Source organism: Typopeltis vanoorti, chromosome 1 (assembly GCF_054136105.1).
Source record: "Typopeltis vanoorti isolate ZY-2024b chromosome 1, IOZ_Tvanoo_1.0, whole genome shotgun sequence".
Classification (NCBI taxonomy): Eukaryota; Metazoa; Arthropoda; class Arachnida; order Uropygi; family Thelyphonidae; genus Typopeltis; species Typopeltis vanoorti.
This window is the reverse complement of record NC_143549.1, coordinates 92047363-92065580: the sequence shown is the minus strand read 5'-3', so window position 1 is coordinate 92065580 and position 18218 is coordinate 92047363. Positions and strand designations below refer to the sequence as shown.

Sequence of the window (18218 nt, the reverse complement as noted above, 5' to 3'; positions counted from 1 at the left end):
AATCACTCAGATTCATTTGTGTTTCTCTTGGTGGTGTATTGATGTGGTGTATTTAAGTGTATTTATGTCTTTCAGATTGAGGTATATCTTTTTTTAAGTAGGAGTCTCCGTACGCATCATTATAATTTATCATTAATTATATGCTTATTTATGAATTGAGATCTTAAAAGCATTGAGTATGGTTTCCCATAATAAGTTCTGCAGTTATTCTCCGTGTAGGCCATCATCGTCATTATCAGTAGTTCTATCAGGCCTTTAAGCACATCGTTATCCTTGAATTTCTTAATTACAATTATAGGATCCTGTGTATGCTTAGAAGTACACGTTCTGTGCAAAGTACTGTGTATTCTACTGGCCAGTTTCCCATAATATTTCGATATTTCCTATAATATTTCGTGGGAAAGAAAGTAATAGGCATTCCACCTCCGTATGACACCGACTACCTCACCTTCAGGTGAAAAGTCTTGATAAAGGTTTTTCACCTAGACGGAATTTGAACCCAGATCGTTCTAACCGAAGGACATTTTTGAAGCCGGTGGTACTAGGGGCTCTGAGCATTCTCTGTACAGATAAGATAAAATAGACAGAATTAATAATGCCAAAATAGTTTGGACAGACTAAGTGATGCATTGAAGGATTCATGTTAGCCTTAAAGACTAAGATAATCCTCAGTTTGTTGCGAAATGATAATGGCTTCATTTGTATGAGACAGTTTTGGATAGGAGCGGGAGGGCTTTGAATTTTTTTTTTTTTTTCAAAAGATAACTTCCTTACAACTTCTTAGTTACCATACCGTAATAGTCAACAAGGGATGTAAGTTACGGGATATTAATATGAGAACATGATTCCTATTTTAAGAAAGGAACTTGAAACACTTTGCTGAGTGATCTTTGACAGTAATGTTTATGTAGATGAAAATACGGTCTTATTAAATAGTATAACTATAATATGCCATCATAATCTAAACTGCTACGCAAAGACGTAGATAAGAATAGAGAAAATAAAACTAGAGAAGCGATAATACATCTCAGTCAGACGTACGCAAGGCTACCACTAAAACGATAACATCGTGGAGACCATTGAAGATATCAAGAGGAAAGAAATGCGCAAGTAAAGACGCTTACTTTACACAGTCCAAAGGAAATTGCGAGATAATAGATTTTCCTACGATCTCCACTGGCCAATTCTGGAATCACAGTGTTCTTTATAAATATTTCTGCTTACTCTTGAGTTTTTGAAACTCTTCCCATAGCCTTTCGTTTTTAAATTAAAGAAATTATTATAGTTTTAATAAATTAAAACAAGTAAACTCATTTCTTGAACGTCATGTTTCTCCCAGACATCCACAGTCGATCAGTTAATTACCGAAAATGAATCGGAATTGGCTTTTCTGATGGACGTTTGTCAAATCACCATTTCAATCAGTATTGCGGTATGACGTCATTAAATGCTCACCTCAAACCATATAACGCTAGCACTAATTAGGGCTAACGACCTTCACTACATAGATTGCAGTGTGTGTGTGTGTGTGCACGGGCGCCTGTCACTGGATCGGCACACTTTGTTAAGCCTCGTCACACTAGTGAATGATATAGCTCGAAGCAGATAACGACAGCGTACTTGTTATCTCCCCACGAACAGAGGTGAGCGGAGGCACGCGCAAACACCGCCACGTGTTTGTTATTCTGACGGCTGGAAGAAGGAAAAGACAAAAAAAAAAAAAAGAGAGAGAAAAAAAAGAAGTCTAATAGCTCTTACAGAGATGCATCTTGTATGTCCGTGTGATAGGATAGAAAAGAGAATGATGATGAGAGAGAGAGAAAGTGAGTCATTTTAAGCGTATGGGAATTGATCTACTTGGTTTCTGAAGTGACACTGAAAAGAGCGATAGTAGAAATCTCTGAAATGTAAGGAATTTTTAATTATAAGTCACAAAGGATCACTCAAACATACCCTGTGCCGTATTATATATAAACAGCAAACGAGTACGTACAGATACTGAGTTTCGTATATCATAATTTCCAAATGGCATTATGGCAAAAAAAAAAAAAAAAAAATTACTTAATGTTTTAGCTGATGAGCGCGTTATAAATAATAGTCGGTCAACTCCGATCTCTGAGTGGCTGTTCGGCAGCTGCAAGTTAAAGACGGCAAAACTAGTCTTTGGTATAATAACTTCGCTTTCTGCCAAGACAAAGATTTTAGATGGCCGATTATAAGAATAATTTTGTACGTTTGAAATATCTTACTGATACACTAGAATGTTTTTTATATTCCTCTTTATCTGTAGAAGAAAATGTATGGATGGGGTGTTGTAGAGCTATAAGCTCTGGTCATGGCGAAGTAACAGCAATAGTCGAGCCTCAGTTAAAACTTGATTGGCTACAGCATTGCGACCTGTTACCCTCTGGAATTGTCATGATCTCCTGCTTTTGAGATCTCTCATTATACACGTTGTTATTTTATTTTATTTGGAGATGGACGCCGAGCTTCATTGGTTAGAGTGTCCGCTCTCCAGCCAAGCGGCTGCTGATTCGAATTCCGCCATGGACATGGATGTTTGTGATTGTCCTACAAATTCTGTGTGGAAAGGGAATCTGCGACCCTACCACTTATTCTAGTAGAAGACATCATTGACAAAACCATGTGAGGTACGGCAATGACCATAAGGCATCTACGGACGTCAAATGTGAAAATTGTTTTGGGGAGATGGATTGAGTCCTTGACTCTTTATCCCATCATCTGAATGAAGAAAAATATGTGAATGGGATGTTATTGAGATAAAAGCTCTGGTCATGGCTGAGTAACGGCAATAGTCGAGCCTCAGTTAAAACTTCATTGGCTACAGCATTGCCATCTGTTACCCTGGATACTTAACCACGTGTCAACTCATTATACACGTTCTTAAAAGAACTGGGCGATGGGACTGAGTCCTTGACTCTTTATCCCGTCATCTGAATGAAGAAAATCTGTGTGGATGGGGTGTTATTGCGCTAAAAGCTCTAGTCATGGCTGGGTAACGACAATAGCCGAGCCTCAGTTAAAGCTTCATTGGCTACAGCATTGCCATCCGCTACCCTGCAAGTCCTAAAAAGGACTTTTCCTCATATGTCTCTCATCACTTCCACTATATCCATTTATGAATTCACAGAAATCATATATTATTTATATAGTAATAATAAAATGGTGCATCCACATATGTTAACATATTTTGAAAATTATTAAAAACTTTGAGGATTTTTTGGTTTTAAGAATTAAATTATAATTGACAAGAAATTGTATTTTAGTTTAATCTTATACTCAAATATTTGCACTAATATCAGCCGGTTATTTGATGAAACATACCAGAACTTAGTTTGGAAGTAGTTAGTAGTAACTAACCAGAGTTGTTTGTGAAAAGGTGTAAATTGCAAAATATTGAAGAGAAAGCAGAGAAGTTCATGACGGTGTGACAAATATATTTTGAACAGAGATCAAGATATATTTTTACATGTCACATAACTCAAGAAAGACTAAACCATTTAGAACACAGTGAGGAGGATTTATATGCATTTGTTTTATGAAACGATTATTTTAATAAATTAAAAAAAAAAGCCGCATCTAACGCATACTTAACCTACATTCTCAACATGATCACACAAAAGGCTAAATTTTCTTCCACAAGTGTCTGTGAAGACATAAAATAGAGGGAGTATGGGAGGGGGTGGGATGTCTACTAATTCCATGACACTTAATCCATTTGCGATGAGGTAGTCATTCATCTCCACACAAGAAAAATCTATTTACATCTGCCTTTCTCTCCACAGAATCGATTTCATAGAAAGGGCCGGGTGTAAAATCATCCTTTTCATACGTATAACAACCAGAAGGAAAGAAATAAAAGGAGAAGAAGGGAGGGAGGGAAGAAGAGAGAAAAAAATCCGTACACCACCAAAGTAAGTCCCGATAGCATGACACAAACGGAAAATCTCCCTAGCCGAGCGGCTATGGACCTCTCCGACTCCATTTATTCTTTTGTTATCGATCGTTTCCAGACGCTGTGGTGTGCAGTGGTGGCCAGCTGTCCCCGTTGACGACAGCTGCTACCCAGAGCCAGGACAGTGTTGGCAGGAGCCAGCAGTTACGACAGCGCTTATAATAAGTTGTGCTTCTCTTAGCAGTTTCGAGGCGAAAACGGCTTCTGTTACCGTCATTTCTTGGCGTTTGTGCCGACTGTGAAGCATCCATAACGTCGGATACTCACCTGATCTCATCTGTTCACGCTTCACAAACTCAATAAAAAGATAATAATCGTTGCCCTTTAGGGGAAAAAAAAAAGCGATAGCGTTTCATTCACAAAAAAAAATATTTAAAAAAAGACGAAAGAGAAAAAATAACCACTCGAGTGTGTTATTTAACGTAATTAAGTGACGTTTCGACGATTTCTGAAAACAGTCTTTTTCAAAAACAATATTAAGAGAGACGGAATATCGTAGATAACGTGTTTGAAAGTATACGTGTATATCCTAGCATTAAGAAATTATTATTTTGAAGTATTTCGAATATCTTGAAGTTTTTTACGAATATTTAATGATGTGCAGTTCGGAATTTTAAAAAAATAAAAATAGGATGTGACGTAAAGAATCAGAAATTTACAAAAATACAAGATATTTAAAGAATTCCTTCGCAAAAAAAAAAAAGTAAGTTTCGAATATTTTAATGTTGCTTTCAAATTGATAATGTTATTTATTTAAACTAACAATATTTCGTGAATCAGATTTAAGCCATTTGTTTTTTCTTTCATATAATCGGTTTTCGATCCATCTTCCTAGGAATCCCTATATCGTGTTTGGTCTGTTTAGACTTAGCACTAAAAGCAGAGCAGTTGATTCCGGTGTACAAAATAGTACTCGTATGCCACCTACATCTGATAGACTGAAAATAGTTTCGGCTGCAAAAAAAAAAAAAAAGTTCTTTGTCAAATAATGAGCTAGAATGACTCATGCGTCTCTGATGCTAAACAGCAGAATATATTTATTTATTATATATTTTTTTCATTCTAGATGCTACAAAGAAAAAGACCTTAACAGGTTGATTAACAACACTCATCTGTTAAAGAAACTTTGTTAGAAATTTTAATAAAACATCAAGCATTGTGGAGATAAGCAAGTAAAAAAAAAAGAAACTACTTTTAATGAACATCGAAATTTTCTGAATTTATTTAACTAGCAGCAATCATTGGATTAGAACAGAATCGAAATTTTCATTAAACATGTGCAGAGCTCTTGAAATGTTTTCATGGAAAACACTTAGCAAAGCTCTTCAAAACGAAACTACAGGGAAAAAAAAAAAAAACTACTTTTCAATGTCCAAAACAAATAATACTCAAAATAAAACGATGTCCACCTTCTTCAATAACTGGATTGTTACAGAAATTAATGGTAATTAGATTAGTTCAATCAGTAATCTTATTTTAATAGTTTTTTAAAGATTGATTTTTTTTCTTGGTCATACTGCTATCTATTGGATGCTGTGTGTTCACTCCAGTACTTCCTATGGTTTTTGGAGTGAAGTCCCTGCTACAAGAAGGGTTGTGGTCGCAACTCCCTTTCTACGCAGAATTAGTAGGACAATCCCAAACATTCATGGTAAGATTCGAATCCATATCCAGAATTCGAATGGGTTAGAGACAGGGTATGCTATTCACTCGGCCAACGAAGCCTTGGTGTTAAAGATATACCTAAATGCAACATTTAAAAACGACGTGCACAAAATAAAGAAAAACAATACTGATCGTTTCAATCTTCGATATTCATGAATTTGTCATGAACATAGAAAACATGAAAGGATTGTTCATATTCTATAGGTGATTAATGCATAAATTCCCGCTATTACTGTACAGAAAGAAACATGAAATGGTAAAAAAAAAGGGTTAAAAATAGAGCCTCCGTAGCTCAGTAGGTATAGACGAAGTCCTTTGGTCGGAAACACCTAGGTTCGATTACCATCTATGAACCGAGGAACCTTTATCTGGTCTCTTTTGACTAAAGGTGAGTTAGCCGGTCTCATACGGAGGTGGAGGGTTTCGTCCCTCCCCAGAACAGGCAAACCATCCCCGTGAATACACATGGATTTACAGTCATAATATATATATATATATATATATATATATATATATATATATATATATATATATATATATATATATATATATATATATATCCTCATTAGGAGGGATCAACTCGCACGGACGGGGAAGAAAGGGGGGGCGGCGGGAACCTCAAACGAATAAATAAATGCTAAAAACACATTTACAAAGCAAGTACAAGTACAAGTCAACTAATAATTATAAAATCATTATTTGCAGCCTGTATGCAGTTAACGTCACAAATAATGTAAACTATAACACGTGAAAAATCTTCGCGTTCATTCTTGTTCCTCTCTGGCGTGTAGTTACCTCGGAATGTTGCTCGTAGCTTATAATACATGCAGTTTGTAATTTAGTTAGCAGTGTGTGTGGTAGCGTTGGACAACCATCTCAACAATTTATGACCTGTGTGCTTTATTGGATTCACTATCGTTATGGGCATCGTCTTTAGGGACGCACATGGACCATAAAGGTCAACAACGATAGTCAATATTCATATGATATACGTGACCCTTCACTTTATCAAGGGAAGCGCGACTCCAGGTTGTTAACTCCATCCCTGGTGGCTTTTATTGCGAAACATGCAAAAGGTTGTCCACTCGCGGTGATGACATGATCCGTACAACCTTTGACGGCTACAAATTTTGGTAGAGTCAGTCAGCTACCGCTTCCGAAACTTTTTTTTTTTAATCTACCCGAATATAGACTGCCAACCGTTAATTACAAAGAAATCTCTATACTTATCGGCTTTATCTAAGGGCATTTTAATACTAAAACTATCGTATTCACTTATTTAACTAAATGACTTTATTGGTCTCTGTATTAGCGATCACACATCTTAAAAAAATAATAAAATTAATAAATCGGTAAATTATTCAGTTTTGTACCGAAAGTAAGAATGAAAATACAAGTTTTATAAATTAGCGATGAGTGAAATACTCATACTCAAACCACGTGCTATATTTAGATTTCAAATAAAGCATGCCATTGTTTATTTTCGAAACTCTTCAAATAATCAAGTGCATTGTTAGCTAATTACGTATTATTGAAGATTCTATCATATTTAAAATTGACAAGCGTGTTTCTTTTTTCTAATCTCTCCATTCACCTTTGCTGTCTATTCTGAAGGCAATGCAATCGTGTGTCCCAATTTCGAAGACTTTTTAAGCCCAAAAAGTTATAAAATGTAATACGTCAAATTTCGCCGACTCTTATACAATGATATTCTATCCTAAATGATATTAGATTTAAGGCAGAAAAGAGGGAGGCTATAAATTTCTTGCATACACCAACACTCATCGCGATTTGTTTCGAAATATCCTCTATTATAGCTTTGGTATTATAGAAAATCAAATTAAGTTCTCGCTAAAATATTCACACGTCAAAGCTATGAAAGTAGAAAAAGGGCAATTTCTAGAAGACATCCTAAATTTAAAAGGCGGAAGAAATAAATGGGCTCGTGTTAGTTTTACACCTGCTCCAGTAGTACCATCCGAAATAATGTCCGTCGAGATGGCATTCTCCAACTTCCAGCTGCTCCCACCAACTTTTCTTACACACACACATTCACAGCTACGTAACAATACCGTAAATAAACAGCTGTAACATTTAAAAAAAAAAAAAGAAAAAAAAGGCGAACGTTGAGATGTGTTTAAATGTCTCCATTTTTCTTATTTCTTGGCAGCAGTTACCTTGCCAACCGATTTAAGCGTCCCGCATTTACTGTCTCCATGGAAACTGATAACATTTCGGAGACCGCCAATGTTTTAACCAATCAGCAGTCCTTAAAGACCACCTGCCAGCCGTATAATCACATCTGCTGGCGCGAGCATCTGTAGACCCTTCGAGGATCAAAATGTGCCACATAAGGAGAAGAGAAAGCAAGTAGGGAGGAGAAAGGGGGGGGGAAGGCGTACGGTTCGTATTCTCACATGTCAATGGACTACTTAGGAGTCACAGTTTGATCTTAACGCGAACTTACGCTCATACACCGACGGCAGTCATAACCTTTCACCCGAATGGCAGGCACGACAGTGTTGAGGCGGGTTACACCACAGGGAACTATCCGACCATGGAAGCTACTGTTCCCGCATAGCTAAGAAGTTCCATCAGCTGTCTGCTACCAGGTGTTACTTAGAAACTTCGCTTGGGGGACTGCCCGACCTACGGTATACTTTTGGAGTGAGGTGGAAAAGATACCACTTATAAGGGGGGGAAATGAAGCCCGGGAATAAAAGCAGGAAATAGGAGAGCGGCGCGGGGGGGGGGGGGTAAATAGAAGCTATTTAACGGAACATTTTAGACTGGGAGCGGATGCAAATATGACAATACGGTTCTCAACAACAACAAAAAAGTAATATACTATAGCATTGTTGATAATGCATAATCCTATCGATATCGCACATGATGCTCATAGTACAGTTCATAATATTGTAATATTGGTGAAAGTGTGGGAATGTGCAGACACGATAAGTAAACAAAGAAAGAAATCGAGGAAAAGAAAAAAGTAAAAATCAGTTATTGGTGAACAAACGGAAATAGATAGAGAATGGGGTATATATATATATATATATATATATATATATATATATATATATATATATATATATATATATATAGAGAGAGAGAGAGAGAGAGAGAGAGAGAGAGAGAGAGAGAGAGAGAGAGAAGTTAGATAGTTCATAAACGGTTATAAACCCAAACGGTAATTTTTCAAGCCACTTCGTATCTCTAATAAGCAATTATGACTTCTCACACCGGGCTAAAAAAATCATCTATTATCAGAAGACTCTCAGGAACATCCATGTCTACGGTGGGAGTGGAATTCAAACCCACAGTCAGAATGTTTGAAAGCGAAGACGCAGAAAAGAAAAAAAATTACACAAAATTTATTTACCCAATTCAATCTTTTCCGCAGCCATTATAAACTTTTTAACAATGATACAGATAACAATTTCTTAATTTTTTTTTTTCTCACCATTAGAAATGTTTTTGAATGAAAAAAAAAATAGTACTTTTGTGATGTGGGGGGGGGGGGGGGTGGGGGGGGGGGGGGGTGGGGGGGGGGGGGGGTGGGGGGGGGGGGGGGTGGGGGGGGGGGGGGGTGGGGGGGGGGGGGGGTGGGGGGGGGGGGGGGTGGGGGGGGGGGGGGGTGGGGGGGGGGGGGGGTGGGGGGGGGGGGGGGTGGGGGGGGGGGGGGGTGGGGGGGGGGGGGGGTGGGGGGGGGGGGGGGTGGGGGGGGGGGGGGGTGGGGGGGGGGGGGGGTGGGGGGGGGGGGGGGTGGGGGGGGGGGGGGGTGGGGGGGGGGGGGGGTGGGGGGGGGGGGGGGTGGGGGGGGGGGGGGGTGGGGGGGGGGGGGGGTGGGGGGGGGGGGGGGTGGGGGGGGGGGGGGGTGGGGGGGGGGGGGGGTGGGGGGGGGGGGGGGTGGGGGGGGGGGGGGGTGGGGGGGGGGGGGGGTGGGGGGGGGGGGGGGTGGGGGGGGGGGGGGGTGGGGGGGGGGGGGGGTGGGGGGGGGGGGGGGTGAAACAGTGCGCAGTCATTTATTTTTACTTATTTTTGGTAAATCTAATGATTATTTTGCAAGGCTGCAACTACGTTCCGCATACATCTACAGAAAACTGTAATCCGATTTTAAAAATGACACAAATCCCAGAATCCACCCCTTTCAACTCTTGAACATATAAACAAACATAACCATACACACGCGCACATACACACACACACCCGTATAAAGTAATGCACGGGGAGAAAGTGGTAAACTTTCGTTAAGGAGACCTGTCACCGAACCATTAGCTACACGTGCTATTTCCCAGTACTCTCCTCTCGTTCACGCCACAAAGAAGCGGGTGAAGGGGGGGAGAGGGTGGGAAAGGAAAATGGGGGGAGAGGAAAAGATTCAAAAATTAGCTTCGCTCTTTCGAAGTCTATCACTCATTTCAGCGCTGGTGAAAACAGCGGAGATGAAGAAATCTTGTTGGAAAGCAACGCGTGCCGCTTGGCCCATTATATCTCCCTCCCCCTCTTCACATCAGCCATCTACATGGTGGGAACTATCCCACACTCAAGAGTTCGAGCAATTTTTGTGAGAATTTTTACAAAAGGTAAGATTGGGGAAGATCAGGCGAACACTTTTTTAATCGGCTGACTGTGTGTGTGTGTGTGTGTGTGTGTGTGTTCCAGACACCACCACCACCAGAAGCCCTCTTATGTGGAGGCGACAGAAAATGATAATTCATTTTATATACAGGATTATCTTGACTCGATTGACGATTTTTTTTTCTATAAATGCGATGTTCTTTTAAAGAACCTGATTTATGAAAAATGATCAAGTAAGTTGTGGGTTTGCAGTTTGTCGTAGCTAAAGTTAGCTTGCGGTATATTACTGCAGTTCAGAGTAAATAGTAGTAGTGCAAAACTGGATTCGATACATGACAAAATTTGGGAATTAAAAACATATTAATAAACTCGTTTACTAAAATCAAGTGTTTGGATGTATGTGTAACAACCCCTGTCGTGTTTTTGTGGCAAAGTCTCGGAGATTATTATTATTATTTTTTTTTTTCCCATGTATCTTTCCAAAACATAGTTACCGAGCTACAGCGCACTAGATCTGATCTTTTCTATCCAGCTTTGGCTAAAAGACCTGAATTAAATTCTATCATGAGAGGGACCTTTATAAGGGCTTTCAATTAAAGGGAGTTAGACGATCTCTTAGTTTTTCCTGGAACCTTGCTTGGGTTTTTCATCCCTAATAATATACAAACATCTAGAAACACAGACAAAATTACATTTGCCTGCCTCGGCATGTCTCAATTTTTCATCCTACAAACCAATCCAAAAAATTCTAAAAAGGTTTTTCATCCTCCAAGAGATTCTGTTGTTGTTTGGAATTGCAATCGAAGCAACCAATACTATGACGCTAGTGTATTATAATTGTTAACTAGCCATTTGTTTAGTGTAATAAAAGATAATTTTCCTGCAAGGAAAACTCTACATCTCCATATGAGATTGCAGTGCAAAAACAGATACGAAGAATATTGTTATCAAGGCTATGAAGCCATAGTAATGAATGCTGTGGCCTCATAGGTCGTAGTGTTTTGTAGCTAAGCCAAATATAAACCAAACCGAACACTATCCCCATAACAGGTTGCTAACAACAAATAGGTCAAACTATCAGGGGTCATCTCAATCCTCATTTCGTATTTTATTTTTGAATACGATTTGTCTTACATATTGATTTTATTCCCTGAATTTATATAGATTTAAATTGATTTATTTTTCTGATTAATACAGAAATAGTTGTTTTCTTCGCAAACATAAAAAAAAATACAAAAATTTAACTTCATAAATTTAAACCATAATTAAAAAAAAACTTGCTATCACGAATTAAAATAATTACCTATGATCATATAATTAACGTCAGAGGGCGTTAACTACCTTCCATTGTTAGTGTCATCGAGAAATTCCAGCAAGGCAATTTTTTATTGTTGATTTTTTGAGACTGTGATTTAATACTCTGAAACTGGGTTAAAGTCGATGTATGCGATTGATGTGGAAGCAAAGAAGACTAAAAGGAATGAATTAGATGGCAGCTGAAAAGCGTATTAATGTGAGAACTTCGTTTAACTGTCTAGCCTTAGGGCGGACTTCAAAACGGAACACGTTGAAATCAACTGTCATCGTCGTTTCGTGATGTGTGGATAGCAATTAACCATTTAGTAGGTTCGTCCATCACATCCGGAAGAGATTTCGCAATCCGATTATACAAGCACGAACTAGCCTATTTTATTAAAACGGATCGAATTAATACATGGTAATTAGTACATTAATATGACTAGCATAAATTATACGGATTGAAAACATATTTTTTCATCGTGTAATATATTAATTCTTTTATAAATTTAAGTGTTATATTTGCTTCGGTGGTTTACGAGTTCTAAGAAATATTCTACGGTGCTCATAACGGATTTTGAAGCTTGATCAGACCTAACCGGTTGTGTTATACTTGAATGCGTTTTGTTTCTGAAATATGTTCGCCTATTTCTCGTGCCTAATGAATTCCCGCTCTCTGCTTTTCCAATACACTTCAGTCCAAAATGGGGTGCTTTGGCTGAGAAACTAGTCGAACACGCTCTTAGGGAGAAAGGCGCTACTAACGAAACAAATGATGTGTTAATGATGGCATGTGAAGTGGTGAAGGTTTGAGTGGTTACGGTGCACGGTGAAAATACCGGTAGAAAGGGAAATAAAGGGGGGAGGGAAAAGAGAAAAGCAAACAGACTCGGAAAGAATGCAAAATATAAACAATAAAAAAGAGAAATAAATGAGAAGTAAGAAAAGGTAGAGAATAGAGAGAGAGAGAGAGAGAGAGAGAGAATGGTGATGGAATGCAGAACGAATAATGTCAGAAGACAGAGAAAAAAGATAAAAAGAAGAGGGTCAAAAATAAGCGCCTAAAGGAAAGAAAGTCAAAAGAGAGGGGGAAAAAACGTCAGAAGAAAAAAGTGAAGAGAGAGAAAAAGACAGAATGAAGAAGAAGTATTTTATCTTAAGAATATCCTGATTGATAGAACAATTAAAGTATGTATGAAAAAGATATTCGTATGGGAACAAAGTCCTGTCGATTCAAATTCCACCGTATGTTGAATACATTTTCATTCATATTTTAAATTCATTGATATTTTCAGGCTTTCGAAAATGGACTATCACGTGAATAGTTTGTGTTCGTAACAAGATCAGCTTAAGTTTGTGTTTCCAGTTAAGATTCAATTCACATCTGTCATCCCAAATATGAAAACAATGACATCGTTGCAATTATTTTGCTTGTGTGCAACAGCAAATTTATACATTAGTTCGTTAGTGATATATTTCGACATTTTTGTTTTAAAACATGGGTGTATCAAAATCTGTTTATATACCGAGCACAACTTGTTGGTGTTTAGAATTTCCTTAATAAAATCCATCGACCATGGAAAAACAATTGAGTGCAAATTTTTGGTGAAGTTTCTAGGAAAGCAGCAATTCTAGCTTAACATAGCCTTCTGGTGGTAATTCTAGTACAACGTATACACTACAATTCACGCGTTATGATAATAACATTATCCACAGAAGAGCAAAATCAACGAACTTTAGTCAAACAAATCTTTTTTTTTTTTTTTAACGAGATACAAATTCGTATAAAACGAGTATATTCACAAAACCATTTTTTAAACGTGATCAACTTTGAAATAAATAATTTAAGCTATATTATTATCGAAAGACAAAGTATGCACTCAAATACGATTCATTATTTCTTTAATAATAAAACTATATATTCTTATTTAAAGGAAAGTTTTAATTTTTTAAAGTATAATGCTAAAAACTTTAATATGACAAAAATAAGAAATTAAAATAGAGCATATTATAGATCCAGCCATATTTTATAGCCAAATATAGAAAAAACTCTAATGTTTCGAAATTTACGAGAATATACCGTTTGCATCACAGTTGACTTGCTTTGCATTATTAAAAACACAGAAGCTTCGTGTAAAATTGAATATATTTTAATATTTAAATTTTCTCTTTCTATTAAGAATGTGTTTCTTTCTTACGTAATCCCTATCATACTAGAGCCACGACAATTCCATTGTTTATGAACACATGGAGTGAACATGTGTTTAGTCAATTCATGGAATTGCAATTGAATCATCATGAACTACGTCACCATTACGTAATACATGCTGAAAAGACGACAGTACATTTTTCAACTATAACTTCAGATATAACAAAAAAAAAAGAAAAAAAGTCATAAATAGTAGCGAACTTGTGCTGATTATTTCCCGAACTAGTACAACACTCAAAACTGCAAGAACCGAGACTCATTAACAAACCACGTGATCTTAAAATGTTGCAGTGGTTTTTATTTATTTATTTTTTTTAAATACGTGTATCCCTATTATTATTCACACCTCTAATATTTTCATCATCTTATATCCAACTATTATTGTACAATCTGATGCATAAAATGGTTAAATTCACAATAATTTTCTCCCATTTTTTTATATTTTACGTTCTCCCACAACAGGAATATCCCTTTAAGAAACTGATCTTAGTTTGAGATCAAGTTTTAATAGTAAAACAAATATTTTAAAACATTTTTTCCTTTCTTTTTTTTTTTTTTTAATACTGGAAATCTACTTACATCGAATATTGTAGTTCCACAGCTTGTTTGGGAAGAATTTGTCGCCGTTACAAATTGCTACTTAAAATGCAAATTGAAGCTTTCAAACAACTTTTTCTCATAAAAGATTGATGAAGGGCGAAAGTTTGAAGTCTTTTTAGTAAACACTTTCGGAATTTTCGTATTAAAAAAAAAAAAAATCTTCTACGTTCAGAACGATTTTGGTAAAGATAAAAGTTTAGTTTTTTCTTTAATTTTCTCATAGTCAGAAATAATAATTTTCATCTATAAGCAAAGTTTTGATCGTATTTTTGACCTCTGAACATACACAAATTTAGATGGAGTATATTAAAATACTCATTCGGACTTAATGAAAGGTGATCGGTATACGTACTCCTTTTATATTTAATTTTTTATAGCGCTCTACCTACAACAGATTATAAACTTAAAGTACATTCGGAACACAGTGGGTCTCCAGACTAAGGATCAGATAAATCAGAATCTCTGCTCTAGAAAGTAATCATGGAACTTTTTCAAGCCACTTCTGGCCTCTAATAAGCGGGACGATGGTGGGAGATGACAATTTATCTCCTACTTTAGGACAATCGCAAACAATCATGCACACAATGAGATCTCCAGCTGGAATTGATTATTCATTCGACCAATCTGAGTATCTAGCAGAAAACAGGTATTGAGAACGCATCTGGGAGGAAAAAAAAAAACACAATTCTCAAACATAATATACAAAATGTCCGTCGATTGGGAAGGAATGTAATAATTTTCCACTGCAAATAACAAACTCATCACAAATCGATATTTATAAATTACTGAATCATCATCTGGGACGCTGGGAATATTTTCTAGATTGTTTCGGCTCTGACTTAATTGGCCAAACTCCTTGTGGAAGTGAAAGCCCCCCCCCCCCCTTTTGCAGGAAATTTCGGTTTGGTTTTTTCCTACTACCACACAAACTAGCTTTAGAGCAAAATGATGGATAAATCTGAATAAGTAAGGGAAAAAGATTATAACCTTAGGGTAACTAAGCCTCATCTATTTATTTATATTTCTAAAACTTGAGCAATTAGAAATTTTACTTTGAATAGCAAATTTCCAATTCCTCTTTGCGTATCTGTTGTTTTCCTATTGACTTCATTTATAGTGGTTAAGAACTACATTGAGGACTGGCATCTGTTTTTTTTTTTTTTTTTTTTTTTTAAACGATAGAAATAGAATTTCACGTAGATTACTAAGGGTAATGTTTTGGAAGAATAAAAGGAAGAAAATTAGAATAAGAGATTCTCCTATATTTTGAGTAGGAAAATCACTGATAATAATATTTTGAAAATAGAGCATAATATTAGCGAATTAGCGAATATTAGTTGATTTTCTATCCTATAATAAAGGATAGAAAATCAACAAAAATAATAAGTGTGTCAAGAGAAAAGTAAGGACAATAAAGAAACGAAAGATAGATAGATAACACGCTATGAATCAGACAACTACAGAAACTGATTACAAAATTGAATGAAGATGGCAGGAGAGAAGAATAGTTTTAATAATGAATACAAGCAAAAGAATGTTTATCCAGTAAACTGGTTCTGAAATATAAAGCCTCGATATTTCTCATTCTTAGAATGCGCCACGTTTATAGACTAATAATAACAACTTTATGTATACTAATATTAAATAAGTGTAGGAACAAACTTAGCTTATACGACGTAGTTCTGGAAGTTATAATAAAATATTTATTAAATTCATATATAATATTAAGTATGCAATAAAAATATAGAACAAATGTAAAACAATTAAGTGAGAAAGGCAAGGGACGTGGTGAGAAAAAAATGAAAAAATATAATAAATATAGAAAGTAACAAAACAAACAAAAAAAATAGGAGAAAAGAAAAAAACGAGGATGATCTAGCACTCCATGCATCATCATCTCACTGTCAGACAGACGAAACACCTCTATCATGACGGATCACTAATTTGGCACGAGCTACGTAAAAACACCAGTACAATTACACACACACAGAACGAAGTATCGGAAGTTCGCAGACTTACTCTTAGAGCGCTCAGTGACCTCTGTCCTATGTTTACTGTTCCCGCCAGAGGCTAAAAAGAGGGGGGGAAAGAGTAGGGGGAGAGAGGGGAGGACAATTGGTAGTCGACTGTAGCAAAAGGCGTCGAACCGTAGGAAGGACGGGAGACTACAAATTGCCGGCTAGAGAGAGCTCCTTACACACCAGTCGTGGTTTCCAAATGAATACATCTTCAAGTGAGGCTTCAGCTAATGGCGCGCGGCACTACGACTTGGTACAATTGTCGGCAGACTCCCCGCTGAGCTGGGTGCCTCCACAGAACCAAGCAAGCAGCTGGGCTTAACGCCTTCCTCCGCACAGCTGCCGGAGAAGCGTGTACTGCTCGCTCTTCCTGGCGTATCCTTTCTTTTCCCCGTTCGTATCCCCGCTTCACGTGCTCTTTACTCAGCCAGTGGAGAGGCAGGAAGAGCGAAGCGCTCCTGCCAATCATGAGCTTCCGGACGGGGGATCAATGGGAACGGAGTAGGACAGCCTTGAATGCTTAAGAAAAACGATGCTGTAGAGCAACATGAGAAAGGTGTGAATAAAGCAGACGATAGAACTTCGAAAAGGGAAGGGGGGACGGTTGACAGAAGGGGTGACAACTGACTGTTTCACTGTTTCCTATTTTTTTTTTTTTTTAACTAGCAGTCAATGTTAGACTGATGGCTTTTTTGTAAAATGGTTTTTCTTACACTCTTTGACCTGTTTTTTTTTTTTTCGTGTTTTTTTGTTTGACCGATTGCGTGATATGTTCGTAGGGGGTCTTGAAGGTTTGAATGCCTGTCAAAATGGGTCTGTGACGTTATTTTGGTTGCTTTAAGAAAACTAAGAAATGTAAACAAGAAAGAAATGGATTCTGAAAGTATGTCTGATAGAAAAGATCTGTTTAACTATCAAGGGATATAAAGGACGCATTTTTTTTTTGAGGATTAGCCGTTTTTAATAAGACGGTTTTGACTCTAATAGTATATGATATCCAACTGACCAAGAAATTAATTAGCGAATCAATGTAGCCTTTGACTTAATAGGAATGAACATTTTCAGTGCCTGACGTTAAATGAAATCAAGTGTCTAAAGAATAAAACAGTTTCGTATGTCTGTTTTCAATGAAAACGGATGTGACGTCATGTTTTCACGAATTAGAATCATTGGGATTCATGAAATTGATGATAAATAATACGAGGAGCATGAAACATGCAAATAGATTACATCCTCAAGAAAGAAATAGACGAGAAAGCATTTTTGCAACAGATTGTGACTTTTTTTTTTTTTGTAAATATTGGCGAGTTCATATGCTCTGACGGCTTTTATGATCTTTAAAAACCCTCTTATATATTTTTTTTAAAAATTAGTTTATATATCATCTAATGTATTCTAGTCCAATATTTTCAAAACTTTTTAATATTTTAAGCGTGCATTAAAATATAGTTTGGCCTAAATCTGAAGAAAAAAGGAAGGCAGAGATTGTTCATGTGGACAATATTATAAGCCTCTTCATAGTCCTCGTTACAAAATAAGAAAGTGACCCCAAGTCCTTATACCCCCCCCCCCTCTGTTTTCTCCCTCTCAACAACCACTATGACTTCGATGCTCGGCAACAAAAATAGGTTCCGTAACCACCAGGTGACTGGAGCTGGAAAAATGACAGGTAATCGTGTCGGGGGTCATACAGAGAGGCTCAAGAGACAAACAAGTGTAAGAGGATCGTCACGGTCTACGGGAAACCCAACAGACAGAAGAGTAGTTCAACAACCCCGGGTCTAAATCCAGTAGAATGACCTCTGTTGACATGAGACCCAAGAAAGAAAGCCCTGGCTCTTATAAGAAATGTGTGAGGGGAGCTACAAGCCAT

The 18218-nt window shown here is 37.2% G+C and overlaps 1 protein-coding gene across 1 annotated transcript in view; it reads right to left on the bottom strand.

Annotated features, from left to right (window-relative positions):
• LOC150110204 (protein CBFA2T1-like) overlaps positions 1-16576 on the bottom strand; it is a 56130-nt gene extending 39554 nt beyond the window's left edge. The window contains exon 1 of the mRNA XM_090392200.1: positions 16347-16576. The gene's annotated coding sequence lies outside the window, so the exon portion shown is untranslated. The remainder of the gene's footprint in view (positions 1-16346) is intronic.
• Between the last annotated feature and the right edge of the window lie 1642 nt (positions 16577-18218).